Source organism: Dipteris shenzhenensis, chromosome 15 (assembly GCF_047967505.1).
Source record: "Dipteris shenzhenensis isolate YYH24624 ecotype China chromosome 15, Dip_SZ_1.0, whole genome shotgun sequence".
NCBI classification, from domain to species: Eukaryota; Viridiplantae; Streptophyta; class Polypodiopsida; order Gleicheniales; family Dipteridaceae; genus Dipteris; species Dipteris shenzhenensis.
The window spans coordinates 1,621,142-1,632,164 of NC_141610.1; the positions used below are offsets into that span (position 1 = coordinate 1,621,142).

Sequence of the window (11,023 nt, forward strand, 5' to 3'; positions counted from 1 at the left end):
TGTATATAGACTCCTCTTATTTTTTGTACTTGAAGCTACATGACGTGGCTTAGCTTCCTTATTTTTTGTACTTGAAGCCACATGACGTGGCTTAACTTCGTGCTATATGCATATACAAGCACTTTTTGAGCTTTCAATTTTATTGCGTTTTGGAGTTGTAATATTTTATTTGGAATTGTAATTAAAATGCGGTTGGCTGTAAGAATTGAATTACAGAATGTGGATATGGGATTCTTGTAACTATATAGCATACACAACATACACACATTCTGTAAATTTTTTTTTTTTTTAATAAAGCACGTCTATCAGTGCGTTTAAAAACGCGTTTATATTTGCATCTGTCTGTTCGACTTACGTCTATACGTGCGTCTATAAGAGCGTTTATAAGCATGTCTATTTATGCATCTAACTGCACGTCTATGCGCACGTAAGTCTGATATATAGACGCGCAATTAGACGCGGGTCTCCAGACGTGCAAATAGACGTGCCCGTAAATTTTTTATTTAGTTCATGAAACGCGTCTGTGCGCGCGTCTATGGGTGCTTTGTCTTGTTGTGTTGCAAATATATAATTACAAGTCATTTACAAAGATGGCAACAGCTTAGCAACATATACCCAAGTTTATTACAAACTACCTTCTAGGATGAGAGAATGTTGGATATTATTTAGCATGTCGGTCTTGTGCAAGCACTCATTGCTACATGTCATCTGGTAGCTCAGTGATTCCTTTTTAGCCAACCTTTGTAGGCTTTGGATTTGCACTCATAAAACTTTGGCATCATTCATTCCAACATAGTCTCCAAAAAAGACTTCAAGGAACAATTGAAAGGGATCCTCACCACAATCATATGACTAAATGACATGGCCCTCAAAGATACTCAAAAGAGTTTCTCTAAAATCTACTAGATTATTGGGATCTCCTTCATAGGAAGAAGAGTATTCTGCAAGTACCAGGTGTTCTATAAGTACCATTTGGATTTAGTACTGCCTTTAAAGAGATATCATGAATAAGCACTAAGTGCATGGGATCAAACTCCATCCCACATAGAGTAAACAAACTGAAGGGATTTATTTGACACATGTCCCATAGTGTTGTCAGATGGCAGCAATATTTTTATTGTACGACATTCATCCTAAGAAAAGATGAACTTGAACTTGAAGCAAAGTCCACCTTCTGAAGCTAGTTTCCTTTCTATCAAAGAGACCAAAGGCTCTCCATTGTTGAAGGTCAAGCTACTTCACTTAGTGACCTCAAATTGAGTCTCCAAATCTTTGAGTAATTCCATAAAATAGGGCAACAAAGAGATAATGTGGTTGCCATTTTTATAAATGTCACCCCCTTGGAGCATCATAGGAGTATTCTTCCACCATCTCCTTGCCATTCATATCAAATATAAGTAACTTCTTTTAAGGGGGGCTTTTGTGTATCAAGGACATATACACAACTATAGATACATGAAAAAATATAATAAAAAGATGGAAGTTTAGACAAAATGATTTTGACATCTCATGTCATTAAAAAGAAAATGACTAGCTTAAATACAATGTTCTCACTTCATAGCAGATCTTATCTACAATCATGGATGTTAGTTTCGTTAAGAAGCAAAACTTTTATATTGGTGTCGAAAGTTTTTACATAGTGACCCCCCCGAGCTTGGTCTTTAAGATTAAAAGGATTAATGCTCTATAAGAGAATCCACCTGCATATGCATTGAGTACTTTCATTCTTTCAATCTCCTATCTCTCAGCGGCCCCATGGAGGATGATGACCCTATGGATTGCTAACTTGGAAAGGGGGTGATGATAGTGATTATAACGAGGTCAATGCAGTAGAAAGGGTATATATTGAAAGGAGAGGAAAAATATTAATAGAGTAGTTTGCAAGGGGAGATGCGACTCAAAGAGAGCCATAGTGATGGCCATGGATAAAGCAAGGGATAGATTGAACAAAGGGAAGTTTTGTATGATCCTTGTACAATAGTGCGAAGATAAAGGATAACTTGGAAATGTAGTTATATCCAAGAATGTGTATTCTAAGATTTGTAATATGCTTATTTTCAATTATAGTCCTCATGTAATTGACCTTTAGTTTGACTAACATTACAAGACAAGGAGAATGAAGACATACAATGTCTTCAAGATGATCTCGAGAACTTGGATGGCATTAGAGAGGAAATTGTGATGAAATAGACATGTTTAGAAAAGACATCATAGATAGTTAGGATAAAGAGAAGGATAGCTAGGATGTAAGAAGAATATTAGAAAAAAGCTCATAAAGGTTATAGAAAATATCTCATTATTTCAAAGATCCCAAGTATTGGCTCTAAGGAAGATGACATTGTAGTTGGTAGCCTTCTCCTAGATAGGCTAAAGAAAATGAAACTTAGTCTTTAAAAGACTTATAAGGATTGTAGTTGGTAGCCTTCTCCTAGAAGATCTAGAGAAAAGGAAACTAAGTCTTCAAAAGACTTATAAGGATTGTGTAAAGAAGCCTCAACCATGAATTGTATGTATGGATGTTTTTATCAAAGCTATACCTATATATTAATATAAAATCCTGGTGAAAGTTTATCGAGCTAGTTTTTTCAGTTTCATAAAATTGATAGAATAGAGTATATTTTTATATATTTCCTTATGAAATTTGAAGTAAAAGATGTAAATCTTGGCGAAACTTTATATTTTTTCACATAAAAGTTTCAAATCTGTGTAAATTTTTCATTAATAAAATGTACCCCTTTTCTATACAAATCTGTAAATTTTTTTCGAAACTATTTTTAATAGTCCCTTATGTATATTTATTTCTGTAAATTTTAGAAATAAAAAATATCCTTTTGTTGAACTCACGTGATAGGGTTACATATGATGAGTGACTCCCCCGAGAGACCAAGGACTGGAGGAGAGATTATTCTCTTTGTTAATGTTACTATCAAGATAAACCTTAAATTTATCATGATGACCTTTGAGCAACATAGTCTGTATGATCCTATCATCTTTGACCTATTCAATCATTTCCATCAAGTAAGGGGCCATTTTCTTGGCTTAAAAATATATGGAGAAGAAAGCATGCTTTCTCTCTACTCAACTCAATGTGGTCAATATATTTAGCCAAAATATAAATGTAAATATGTGGATTTACATGCACTATGGGATTGAGATGGGATTTGGGGTTTAAAGAAACTTGTTGTTTTGAGAATATAATCGATCCTCTCTTTCGATGCAAATTCTTGCTAATGAGGGAGTACTAGGAAGTTGAAGGAGACCACCATGATAGATCCAAGATCAAAGCACAATACCACCAATGATCGTATGATCATAGCCAGCTAGCAAGTCATAATAATGATGATCGTTATATCATTAAATAAAAATAAATTATGAATTATAATAATGATGATTATCACAATATGTTACAAGTCATAATAATGATGTTTGTTATATTGTTAAAGAGAAAACTTATGAGCTTGCGTAAGCAATGCCTTATCCATGTAATTTTTAGACTTGAGCACTACCCCTTACACCTCTAGGGAGGAATATAAGAGGTTGATCAAATTAATGAATGAAACCAAAGGTAAGAGTTGTCCATAACATTTGGTGGTGGGGGGGGGGGGGGGGGCCTATAGCTGCCTATGCATTCTATTTATTCATAGTAGCATTTAAAATTTATTGGAGAGAAAAACTAAGATTCCAATTATTCTGATGCCTAATGAGACCGTTGTATTGGACGTGACAACATGTATGAGGTTTCGGAGCGTTTGAGAACTAATCGACAATACAAATCACTTAACGTATTCGATAGCGTAACCACGCTCGTAAGAAAAAGAATCGTGCTATATGATCGTACACGCTAACATACGAATGGGTAAACAGTCGACGTTAGGTTGGGCCTAGAGGTAACATTGAGGATAAAAGATAAGCGTGACAGGTTCTTAGTGCATGGTCAGCGACCAGGTCTTGGGTGCGGACGGCTATACAGGACTCTTCGTCGCTAAGAAAACAACAAAAAAATTTATGCCCGGCTAGTATAACTTCTCTTACAAGCGATAGCATGACTCACGAGTCACGATCCAAGCAGATAGACATGTAGCACCTACTTTGCCATTCATGAAATTGATATGTACGTACTTGTGCGTTTGGAGAAGGAGGCGTACTAACGTAGATAAATGATCGTGGAACAAAAAATGGAAGGAAGCATTTAGCTTTTGAGCTGGATCGAGAAGCGCAAGATAACAACAAATGCAATTTGTCTCCAACACTACGTATATAAATGCTATACGTTTCGCAATATCATCAGCGTTCAACTTTGCCAATCATCAGCAGGCGGCTTCTTCTTCTTCCTTTTCTTCCCCAATCATCAATCTTTTCCCTTAGAGCCTTTCCATCCCTAACACAAGCTGTAGAATTGAGCCTTTAATTTTCTTCATCTTGACCATCCATCAGCAGCACTCCGACTTTGCATTACTGACCATTATCAGCTTCCGCTTCGCTTTCTATCCGCTCACTCACACTTCGAAAAGGAAAGAACCCGAACCTTCTCCTCCGCCTTCTTCTTCTTCACCAGCTTCGACATCACTCAGACACTCTTAGATCCACTGCATCCACAAACCTCAGGGCACACGACTTGGACCCTTATGGCTGCTTTCCATGCATTTAGTTTCTTCTTACTGGTGCTTTTTCTGCTTCTCGTGGGATCCCTAATACCCGCCACACTCGCGCAATTCACTTTACTCAGCAGCAACGCAGGCATCGCTTCCATGCACACCGCCATCACCCCGTTCGGCACCGCCATCTTGCTGGATAGAACTGACATTGGACCCTCCTTGATTGACCTCCCAGACGGCAAGTGCCGCGACGACCCAAACGATCAGTCCCTCACCCACGATTGCACCGCTCACTCTGTCATGCTCACTCCTGGTAGGGACGCCAGTTCTACTTCCCTTCGCCCGCTGATGATCCTCACCGATACGTGGTGCTCTTCGGGCCAGTTCTTAGCAAACGGCACAATGCTACAGCTGGGAGGCGATAATGACGGCCTGTATAAGATCAGAAGACTCGATCCGTGCCCCTCAGACGGAGCTTGCGACTGGGTCGAAGATGAAGTGCAGAGTCTCAAAGACCCTCGCTGGTACTCCAGCAGCGCCTTGCTGCCAGATGGTAGGGTGATCACTGTAGGTGGAAGAAGCATCTATACTTACGAGTTCATCCCGAAGACAACCCCAGGCGAGGGCAGCTTCTTCCTGCAACTCCTCCTAAACGCACAGGATTCCGAGAGCGACAATTTATACCCCTTCGTGCATCTCCTACCTGATGGAAACCTCTACATCTTCTCCGACAGAGACTCCATCCTTCTCGATTACACCACCAATACAGTCTTGCGCACGTACCCGACTATACCTGGGGAGCCCCGTAACTACCCATCCGCTGGAAGCTCTGTGCTTCTTCCACTCGATTACCACACCCACTTCAATTCCCCCGAGGTCATGATCTGCGGTGGAGCTCAGCTCGGTGCCTTCCAAAACCCTAGTTTGCAGCTCGGATGCTCGCAAACCTGCGGCAGAATGCAACTCTTTTCTGCAAATCCCTCCTGGAACATGGAGACTATGCCCTTGCGTCGCTGCATGGGGGACATGATATTGCTCCCTTCACGCGACGTTCTCATCATTAACGGAGCACAGAATGGATCTCAAGGCTGGGGACTCGCGTCCAACCCTGCTCTCAACCCTGTGATTTATAGCCCAGCCTCCAAATCAGCTACTCGCTTCAGTCTCCTTGCACCTGGTACGATCCCTCGATTGTATCATTCCACTGCCAATCTTCTTCCAGACGGTCGCATCCTCCTCGCAGGAAGTAACTCCCACCAATTCTACACTTTCACAGAACCATTTCCCACCGAGCTAAGGGTGGAGGCCTGGACTCCACCTTACGGGAATCCAAAGCATGATTATAGACGCCCAACCATACTCTCAGCTCCATCCACCTTGAACTTTGGTCAAGTCTTCGAAGTTACTTTCTCCCTTCTCTACGCCAAGCATACCGTTGAGATGAATCTTATTTCTGCACCCTTCTCTACGCACTCTTTTGCACAGGGTCAACGATTACTGCGTCTCAAGGTCAAGTCTCAAACATTGGTAGGGACGAATGTCTACACTGTGAGCGTCACTGTGCCACCAAATGGAAATGTAGCTCCTCCTGCTTACTATATGCTGTTTCCCGTGGAATCTGGCGTTGCAGGGCCGGCAATGTGGGTTCAACTCACTGATTGAAATAGGTAACAGGATTCTGTTTTGTCGCGGAAATAAGGGCCTCCTGGTTACTATATGCTGTTTTCCGTGAAATCCCGCATTGCAGGGCTGTCAAGCGCAGTACTTCAGTTACATTAAACAATGCAGTTGCATTTCCATTGTTAGCCTATGCACTATTTTAGTTAACTACTTCAGTTACATTAAACAACACAACGCCATAGTGAAGTGGTACCCAATCCGTTACTTCAGTTGCATTAAAGAGTACAATTCCATTTTCACTACTTCAGTAACATTAAACAACACAACACAATCCCATCATATTATTAGTAAAGTTGTCTTTAAAGCAAGTTTTTTTCCACAAAATGGTACTATGATCTTCGTTCTCTTAGCTTACAATCATAATGGGTTCTTCTTTTAATGGTTTCGATGTTGTATTAACGCTTAAAAAAATTAATAAAAGAGTAAAAAAGTAGTATTTCCATGCTTAAAAAATTAAATAACAGAGTTACCAAGTAGTATTCCACTGTTAAGCTAAACTCTTATTTTTTATATTTCACCTTGTTTCTTTTCACAGCAGCATCTATTTCCTAGTGGTTAAAATTTGAAGCACCTTCAAGATGTCACTAAGAGATTTAGCATGACCTCTTTGAATCCCAATCGACATGCACACTTTCATTAAAATCCTTAACTAGTCCTTCTTAACTGTTAGGGACTTCTAACACATCTCAAAGATATGCCTCTCTCACAAATGGAGATTTAGTGACAACTTACAAGAATTCATTGACCTAACTTTGTAGTCTAAAGTCGCTTAACTGTGGCTTGTTGGAAATGTGTAAGATTTGTCACTATTTATAGTTTCAAATGATAACTAATTCCATAGAAAAATTAAAGGACAATGCTTGGCATCCTCCCATTTGATGTCTATTGAAGATTATTGGCCCCAATGGGTTTCATCTCATCATGCTTTGTCTCTTCCTTGTCCTTGCTTAGGCCTTATTGGCCTCTTTTCCTTTGGCTTTTCTTCCTAAACGACTTCGATGATGATAGCAGTGCATTTAATGTTGTCCCTACATTTTGCATTTAATGTTGTCCTTGCATTTTGCATGACCATGCCTAAGCTTCCTACCCATCCACTTCGGATGGTAGCAGTGCATTTAATGTTGTCCCTACATTTTGCATGACCATGCCTAAGCTTGCTACACACATCATAGTTCTTGGGTTTGCGCTCCTTGTCACGACACTTTTCAAAGGCTTCGGGTCTGCCTTAGACTTCCATTTCTTGTAGTCCATTCTTGGGTTTGCTTGTGAGTGTATCTTTCTTTGTTGAGGTCGATGTGTCTTCATCCTCTCTTTCCTTGCCCTTTTTCTTTTGCTTAAGCTTGGTTGGTCCACTCTTCTCTCGCACAATGGCTCAAGTAATGAGGTCCTCACACACTTTGGTAGGGTTCACTAGCGAGTGAACAACCAACACGCATCAACCTGTCATCCAATAGTGTACTTAATCGATTTATTAGAGTCGCATACAAAGCACAATGTCATGTATGGCCTCGCCTTTCCTTTGCTTCATGCCATTCAACTCGGTGATGATGTTCTCATCATTAATAACTTGCTAAAATCCCTAAGGACAGCTTCAAACTTGTGTTGCAAAATATTAATATTGATTCAACCACCTCTATGTGACATTCCAAAGCTCTAAGGAAAGCTTCAAAATTGTGTTGCAAAATATGAATATTAATTAAAAATTGATTGGACCACCTCTGTGTGACCTGCCATTGCTAAAAAGAGTTGGTTGTAGCCACTGTACCCATCCATAAACAAGGACATATCGTGGCCTACCACGTGAGACAAGATGCTAACAAAGGGATATGAAATAGGGCAAGAATAGTCAGAGCACAATTGCTAAGCTTTCCATTTATTGGGAACCATCATAGTCAAAAATAGCGAGTTTTTCTAGTCAATTGCATGTCTAAACCCACCTCAAAGCAATTGATGAAGTACTTGTCATAGTTGGGGTCTATCATAAACCTTTGCTAGTAAACCAACATAGCATTGGGTATTAAGGGAATCTAATGGTGACTGATGTTGGGTGAGACACCATCAAAATTGGTGTGGCTTCAAGAAAACACATTTACATTGTTTAAGTTTTTTCCTTTTCATGTAATTCTATAGTAGACATAATCTAGCTTACCTACATTGTGCGTGCCTCCTTGTTTGTATATAAGTTAGGTCCTTGGGTTGGTTTGGGATCCAAAATTTGAGAACCAAGATGAGTGATAGGCATCTTAGGCTTGGCTAGCTCACGTTATCCCATGACATTTTCATATAAATGCTCATGGAAAAGATGTCTCTTCTCCTTGATCTTGTCATCTTGCATCCTTTGCTTGTGTTCTTCTATGACTTAGACAATGTCAATCTCTCCCACAAGCAAGATGTGCACTCGATGTGCATGTAATTGATCTTCCACTTTTAGGTCTTGGGACGTAAAGCTACTTAGGATATTACTAGGGCTCCTCAAAATTTGAAACTTAGTGTCAGTAATTCTAATGGTCAAGGATTTTGATCCCCAGTTATGTACAACCTTTGTACATTTAAGCCATGGCCTACCTAACAATAGGGAATATGCGTTTTCTCCCTTGGCAATGGTAATGAGGAATCCACCAGCCTTTGATGTGCCATCTTCACCTAGAAGGGTGATTACTTCACACCTTTGAGCTTCAAATGCTATAACAAGGACTTAGAGATCATGTTGACTATTGAGCAATATCATCCACAATGACACCCGAGACTTGGTGCTTCTTTATATTTCCAATCATGATGGGCACTAGCTCATGGACCATACTCGGACCATAGGAGTGTCTATCACTAGGATGATGACTAATTAATTGATCACCAGTGTATCCTCTTATTGCATTGGACTAAACTCCTTTGCAACTAATTCCCAACAATAGGGTATAGATTGCCAAAGCCCATCCATGGTTAGGTTTACGTCTATATTGCAAAATAGCTCCCATGCTTTGGTTACATTAGAGCATGGTCCAACTCCTCAATTTTCTCAGTGTCACATGTGTTGAATTAAGCTTCTCCTTGATCAATGGGTTTTTTTTAGAATTGGGGATTTCTTAATGTTGCGTGGGATCTTGACTTCAGTGGCTTTTCCCTTTGATCCCTCCACCACTTTGGATGAGACATGGATCTTCTCCTTCCAGTTGATGTATTCGTACAACCTGAAGGTGATGCAAGCTTCTCAACACTAGCTATGGGTCCCTTGGAAAGGGTGATTGCATTGACATCAACTCCTTTTATCATCTTTGTGAGGATTGCTCAACATTTTGGATTCAGCTATCACCTTTTGGATTTTCTCTTAAGCAACTTAATATGTTCTTTCCATAGGTTGCATTTGATCATTTGGACTTGACATGTGGAACCCATCCCAAGCGAGTTCCAAGCTAGGAAGGCATTATCCAAAACGTATCTATTTAAAGGAGACCATTCTAAACCTTCTAGGTGTTTATTTATGAGATGGGGATATCCTAGTCACAAGGGACAAAGCCATGCACATATTAATGTCAATCAACATCCCCATTTAAATAATTCTTGCTAAAAAATCATATTTTCATTCTATCAATAACCAATGAAATACCTCTAATATAGTCATCTATGCTCACAAGCAAGTTCAAGTAACATGCATAAAAATACATGACTTTAGGCATCTTCTGCACTAAATTTTCTCAATCACATCTCAAAGTAAGGAGAATGGGATGCGACCGTAAACAAGGTAAGGGTTTGTAAGTTAAGGTTGATTGAGATACCTATGGGTGTTCATATGTTTGAGTTATGATCCCGTTTTAATTTGATACAGGATGCAGTGCCACACCCGCATATGTTGCCCTATGCTCGCCGTGAGGAGGCAAAGCGTCGGCGATATGAGGTGGGATCTTCAGGAGGGACCGTTACGGATGCATGGAGTGATGGTGATAGTAGCCCTCCACCATTACCTCATGAAGCCATGGAGGAGGAGGTGATTGATGATATGGTGCGGGATTTATATGTCCATCAAGGGAGGGATGATAGCATGGAGCAGGATGATCTTTTTACTGCAGCATCGACTCCACTGTTTGAGGGGTGCACATTCTCTATTCTATGTGCCTCCCTTGAGTTACTAAACTTGCAAACCATCTATGGATGGAGCAATGCAAGTTTGAATGCATTACTCAAGTAAGCTTTAAAGTCTATTTTGCAAACATGGTGAATTATGCTAGGGAAGTAGCAAGCTAAGGGTGTCCACTTTTTGTTCACTCCCCAATCCTTAGGAGGTGGAAAAACAAGCTTTTTAGCACACAAAAATGCAAATCTCACCTACTTCCCTATGGATCTAGTCTTTGAAGTCTTCTGACACAACATCACACTTATGTAGAGCTTAACTTGATTTATTGGTAATTTTTTGAATGATTTATCTAATTATAAATACTTATTTATAATAAATAAAGTCATAAAATACATGCATTTTAGTAGCACACCACATTTTTTTAGTATTTTGAATAATTAAGCAAATCCAATTCAGTGGAAGGTTAGTAGGCACATAAGGGTATGTGGTTGAATCATCAAATCCCAAATCCAACTGTTAGATTTAGGAAGATTGAAGTTTAATTTTTACTTTTACTCCTAAGAGGATCAACAAAGAATATTAAAAATAAATCTAGTAATTCTCAAACATGACCAAACATTTCAAAAATGTCAATATTTTTAGTCCTCTGCATGATGAATAAGAGGAAAAAATTTTGGTTAAA

At 39.5% G+C, this 11,023-nt stretch overlaps 1 pseudogene; it reads left to right on the top strand.

Moving 5' to 3' along the window:
* The first annotated feature begins 4,625 nt into the window (after positions 1-4,625).
* On the top strand, positions 4,626-6,257 carry LOC147893197 (aldehyde oxidase GLOX pseudogene; annotated as a pseudogene).
* Positions 6,258-11,023: the final 4,766 nt, after the last annotated feature.